General features: G+C 49.7%; 1 pseudogene; it reads left to right on the top strand.

Annotated features, from left to right (window-relative positions):
* Positions 1 to 5761: 5761 nt before the first annotated feature.
* Positions 5762 to 5999, top strand: LOC139241048 (U2 spliceosomal RNA; annotated as a pseudogene).
* Positions 6000 to 6450: the final 451 nt, after the last annotated feature.

The raw sequence follows: 6450 nt of genomic DNA, 5'->3' as shown, positions 1-6450 counted from the left end.
TCAAGCTGCAACTGCAATAGGATTTATTGTGAGAAATAAATTTACACAGAAAAAAAAGATTTGCATTTCTATAGCGCCTTTCACGACCACCGGACATCTCCAAGCGCTTTACAGCCAATGAAGTACTTTTGGAGTGTAGTCACTGTTGTAATGTAGGAGCAAAACAAACCAGGGTATAAGCAGTAACACTGTGCGTAACTTACATTGAAACTTTAAATTGTTTCTGAAACTAAATTAACATAGTGACATACAGATCAAAATAAATTGTCCGAGTTCTTGGAGTCCTTTTGCTGAGTTGTTTGAAAGAAAGACTTGAATTTATATAGCGACTTTCATGACCACTGGACATCTCAAAGTGCTTTACAGCCAATGAAGTACTTATGAAGTGTTGTCACGGTTGTAATGTAGGAATCCCTGGCCCAAGGCGGAGGAAGAGCATCTGGAAGGGCGCTGAGCACCTCGAGTCTCATCGTCGAGTGCATGCAGAAAATAAGCGCAAGGAGCGTGCGGCAAACCAGACTCCTCACCCACCCTTTCCCTCAACCACTGTCTGTCCCACCTGTGACAGAGACTGTAATTCCCGTATTGGACTACAGTCACCTGAGAACTCACTTTTAGAGTGAAAGCAAATCTTCCTCGATTTCGAGGGACTGCCTATGATGATGATGAATGTGGGAAACACAGCAGCCAATTTGAGCACAGCAAGCTCCCATAAACAGCAATATGATAATGACCAAATAATCTGTTTTAGTGATGTTGATTGAGGGATAAATATTGGCCAAGACACCGGGGAGAACTCCCCTGCTCTTCTTTGAAATAGTGCCATGGGATCTTTTACATCCACCTGCGAGAGCAGACGGGGCCTCGGCTTAACATCTCATCCGAAAGACGGCACCTCCGACAGTGCAGCACTCCCTCAGCACGGCACTGGAGTGTTAGCCTAGATTTATGTGCTCAAGTCCCTGGAGTGGGACTCGAACCCACAACCTTCTGACTCCGAGGCGGGGGTGCTGCACACTGAGCCACGGCTGACAGTTATTTGGGGATGTTTACGTGCCTCCACCACCCTCTCAGGCCGTGCATTCCAGATCCTAACTGTTATATATGTGGACTTGTATTTACTCTGTACAGCCACCAGAGGGCTCATCCCCTGGAGTCCCAAGGGATCCCATTATCCTTTGGGAGCACAGGTATTTAAGGAGGCTTCACAGGTTGGAGGGGCACTCTGGAGACCTGCAATAAAAAACTAAACTCACACTTTACTTTGAGCTCACAGTGTTCAGTCTGACTCTTTCTCCATACACAACAACTGGCGACGAGACACAGATAGCGAACCCAAAGATGCAGAGAACAGTGGGCATCCTGGAGAAATTCTCGGAGGGAGATGATTGGGAAACTTTAGTGGAGCGACTCGACCAATACTTCGTGGCCAACGAGCTGCATGGGGAAGAGAATGCTGCCAAATGAAGGGCAATCCTCCTCACCGTCTGTGGGGCACCAACGTATGGCCTCATGAAGAATCTGCTCACTCCAGCGAAACCCACGGAGAAATTGTACGACGATTTGTGCACACTTGTCCGAGAGCATCTGAACCCGAAGGAAAGCATTCTGATGGCGAGGTACCGGTTCTACACCTACAAAAGTTCTGAAGGCCAGGAAGTGGCGAGTTATGTCACCGAGCTAAGACGCCTTGCAGGACATTGCGAATTTGAAGGACATTTGGAGCACATTCTCAGAGACTTTTTCGTACTTGGCATTGGCCGCGAAACCATACTTCGCAAACGTTTGACTGTAGAGACCCCAACCTTGAGTAAGGCCATAGCGATAGCCCAGACGTTCATTGCCACCATACTAAGCAAATCTCTCAGCACACAAGTGCTGTTACAAGTACTGTGAACAAAGTGATGTTTTTGAATCGTAACGTACAGGGCAGGTCACACATACCTGCAGCTGCACGTCCACAGATATCTCAGAGTCCACCATCAAGGGTGATGAATGCAAGGCCATTAACACCTTGTTGGCACTGCGGGGTGATTATCGTTTGCATTCATGCCGATTAAAAGGGTAAGTTTGCAAGGGCTGTGGAACAATGGGACACCTCCAACGAGTGTGAAGGCGAGCTGCAAAGCCTGTTAAACCTGCAAACCACCATGTTGCAGAGGAGGACAGATCCACGGAGGATCACGACGAACTAGAGCCTCAGATCGAGGAGGCAGAGGTACATGGGGTGCACACATTCACCACGAATTGTCCCCCGATAATGCTGAATGTTGAACGAAATGGACTCCCGCTGTCAATGGAGCTGGACACGGGCGCGGGCCAGTCCATCATGGGCAAAAAGACTTTCAAAAGGTTGTGGTGCAACAAGGCCTCAAGGCCATTCTTAACTCCAGTTCGCACAAAACTAAGAACTTACACAAAAGAACTGATTCCTGTAATCGGCAGTGCTACCGTAAAGGTCTCCTACGATGGAGCAGTGCACAAGCTACCACTCTGGGTGATACCGGGCGATGGTCCCGCGCTGCTCAGCAGGAGCTGCCTGGGAAAGATACGCTGGAACTGGGACGACGTCCGAGTGCTATCGCCTGCTGACGACACTTCGTGTGCCCAGGTCTTAAACAAATTTCCTTCGCTGTTCGAACCAGGCATCGGGAAATTCCAAGGAGCAAAAGTGCAGATCCACCTAATACCGGGGGGCGCGACCCATTCATCACAAGGTGAGAGCAGTACCGTACATGATGAGAGAAAGGGTAGAGATCGAATTAGACCGGCTGCAAAGAGAGGGCATCATCTCACCGATCGAGTTCAGCGAGTGGGCCAGTCCTATTGTCCCAGTCCTCAAGGGAGAGGGCACCGTCAGAATCTGTGGCGATTACAAAGTAACTATCAATCGTTTCTCCCTGCAGGACCAATACCCACTACCAAAGGCTGACGACCTCTTTGCAACGCTGGCGGGAGGAAAGACGTTCACGAAGCTGGATCTGACTTCAGCCTGCATGACGCAGGAACTGGAGGAATCATCGAAGGCCCTCAACTGCATCAACACGCACAAAGTTCTTTTTGTTTATAACAGATGCCCGTTTGGAATCCGATCAGCGGCGGCGATATTCCAGAGAAACACGGAAAGTTTACTGAAGTCGGTCCCGCACACCGTGGTCTTCCAGGACGACATCTTGGTCACAGGTCGGAACACAGTCGAGCATCTGCACAACCTGGAGGAGGTTCTTAGTCGACTCAACTACATGGGGCTCAGGTTAAAATGCTCGAAGTGCGTTTTCCTGGCGCCTGAAGTGGAGTTCTTGGGAAGGAGGATTGCGGCGGATGGCATCAGGCCCACCAATGCGAAGACGGAGGCAATCGAGAAGGCACCGAGGCCACAGAACGTGACGGAGCTGCGGTCGTTTCTGGGACTCCTTAACTACTTTGGTAACTTCTTACCGGGTCTCAGCACACTGCTAGAACCACTACATGTCTTACTACGAAAAGGGGGCGAATGGGTTTGGGGCAAAAGCCAAGAAAATGCCTTTGTAAAAACGAGAAAATTGTTCTGCTCAAACAAATTGCTTGTGTTGTATGATCCATGTAAGTGTTTGGAGCTAGCATGTGATGCATCGTCATATGGCGTCGGGTGTGTATTGCAACAAGCTAATGATTTCTGGAAACTGCAACCGGTTGCTTATGCATCCAGGAGTCTGTCTAAGGCTGAGAGAGCCTACAGCATGATTGAGAAAGAAGCATTAGCGTGTGTCTATGGGGTAAAGAAAATGCATCAATACCTGTTTGGGCTAAACTTCGAATTGGAAACTGACCATAAGCCACTTATATCCCTGTTTTCCGAGAGTAAAGGGATAAATACCAACGCATCGGCCCGCATCCAGAGATGGGCGCTCACATTGTCTGCATACAACTACGCCATCCGCCACAGGCCAGGCACAGAAAACTGCGCTGATGCTCTCAGTAGGCTGCCATTGCCCACCACGGGGGTGGAAATGGCGCAGCCCGCAGATCTAGCCATGGTTATGGAAGCATTTGAGAGTGAGCAATCACCTGTCACTGCCCGGCAGATCAAAACCTGGACATGCCAGGACCCCTTATTATCTCTAGTCAAAAGCTGTGTGCTTCACGGGAGCTAGTCCGGTGTTCCAGTGGAAATGCAGGAAGAGATAAAGCCATTCCAGTGGGCAAAGATGAAATGTCTATACAGGCAGACTGCCTTCTGTGGGGCAATCGCGTAGTGGTCCCCAAGAAGGGCAGAGACACCTTCATCAATGACCTCCACAGTACCCACCCAGGCATCATAATGATGAAAGCAATAGCCAGATCCCACGTGTGGTGGCCCGGTATCGATGCGGACTTAGAGTCCTGCGTTCACAGATGTAATACATGCTCACAGTTAAGCAATGTACCCAGGGAGGCGCCGCTAAGTTTATGGTCTTGGTCCTCCAAACTTTGGTCTCGGGTACATGTCGACTATGCAGGCCCGTTCTTGGGTAAAATGTTCCTTGTGGTTGTATATGCGTACTCCAAGTGGATTGAATGTGAGATAATGTCGGCTAGCACGTCCGCTGCCACTACTGAAAGCCTGTAGGCCATGTTTGCCACTCACGGCTTACCCGATGTCCTGGTGAGCGACAACGGGCCATGTTCTACCAGTGCTGAGTTCAAAGAATTCATGACCCGTAACGGGATCACACATGTCACATCTGCCCCATTTAAACCAGCGTCCAATGGTCAGGCAGAGAGAGCAGTGCAAACCATCAAGCAAGGCTTGAAGAGGGTAACTGAAAGCTCACTGCAGACTCGCCTATCCCGAGTCCTGCTTAGCTACCGCACGAGATCCCATTCACTCATTGGGATCCCACCTGCTGAACTGCTCATGAAAAGAGCACTTAAGACAAGGCTCTCGTTAGTTCACCCTAATCTACATGAACAGGTAGAGAGCAGGCGGCTTCAACAAAGTGCATACCATGATAGTGCAAATGTGTCACGTGAGATTGAAATCAATGATCCTGTATTTGTATTAAATTATGGACAAGGTCCCAAGTGGCTTCCCGGCACTGTCGTGGCCAAAGAGGGGAGCAGGGTGTTTGGGTCAAACTTTCAAATGGACTCATTCACCGGAAACACTTGGACCAAATCAAACTCACGGACTATCCTGAGCAACCCACCTTGGACCCTACCACCTTTGATACCCCAACACACACACCAGTGGTAACCGGCACCATGGTTGACCACGAAGCAGAGCCCATGATCCACAGCAGCCCAGCAGGGCCCAACACGCCAGGCAGCCCAGCAAGGCCAGCTGCCCAGCAGCCCAGCAAGGGCCCAACAAATGATTCAACAACAACAGCTTTCACATCGAGACGATTAACCAGGGCAAGAAGGGCCCCAGATCGACTCACATTGTAAATAGTTACAATATTGGCTTTGGCGGGGGGAGTGTTGTTATATATGTGGACTTGTATTTGCTCTGTACAGCCACCAGAGGGCTCATCCGCTGGAGTCCCAAGGGATCCCATAATCCCTTCGGAGCACAGGTATTTAAGGAGGCCTCACAGGTTGGAGAGGCACTCTGGAGACTTGCAATAAAAGACTACGGTCACACTTTACTTTGAGTTCGCAGTGTTCAGTCTGACTCTTTCTCCATCCACAACACTAACCACTCGCTTTCCCGAGTTTGGCCAAGAAAAAAGGGGGAGAGGAGAATGACAGGCAGGAGTTTAAATCTACTAATTACTTTCACTTTTGGGGCAGCAATTAGATCGCTTCTCGGCCTTTTGGCTAAGATCATGCGTAACTGACCTGACAGGGGAGTAACCATGACCCCAAAGTGGTTCTCCCTGGATCAGGAAGGTGGTTCTCCTATGCTTTTTGGAAATAGGAGGTGGGTGGGGTGGCTTGACCCATCCACCTCCACGGAGGTGTGTGGGGGGCCTGACCCATCCACCTCCATGGCACGAACCTGGTATTGCAGTACTTCCAGGAACGGTGCAGTGGCTCTAGGCCTTTTGGCTAAGAGCATTGGCGCAGAGTGATCCTTGATGTGTGCAAGGTGACCTCTGGCGTTTGTGATTTGACAAAGAATTGGAAAGATTGGCTATGAATTAAAAAAAAACTAGACATATTATAGCCTCTCAGAAGATGGTAAAGTGCTAGAATGAGGATGAGTCCTATGGTCTTGTTTTTCTTGCCTTAGTCTTTTAAATACATGTATATCTGTCACCTGGTTTTACACCTCTGTGTAGGCCTCCACCTGTTCTGCCCGCCCCTTTATTTCTTGCCCTGATGATGGCTCACTCACCAAACTCCACCCTGTCTTTTTCCCTCTCAGATACTAAAAGACCTGGGGGCCAAAATTGTCCCCCACCCCCCCCCCCCCCGCCCGAAATGGGGTACTCCCACCCCGCTTCGATGGTTTTTACCGCAGCTGTGTTTCAGGTTGACTCTTGA

Source organism: Pristiophorus japonicus, chromosome X (genome assembly GCF_044704955.1).
Source record: "Pristiophorus japonicus isolate sPriJap1 chromosome X, sPriJap1.hap1, whole genome shotgun sequence".
Lineage (NCBI taxonomy): Eukaryota > Metazoa > Chordata > Chondrichthyes > Pristiophoridae > Pristiophorus > Pristiophorus japonicus.
The sequence above is the reverse complement of the archived record's forward strand: the minus strand, read 5'-3'. Positions and strand labels throughout refer to the sequence as shown.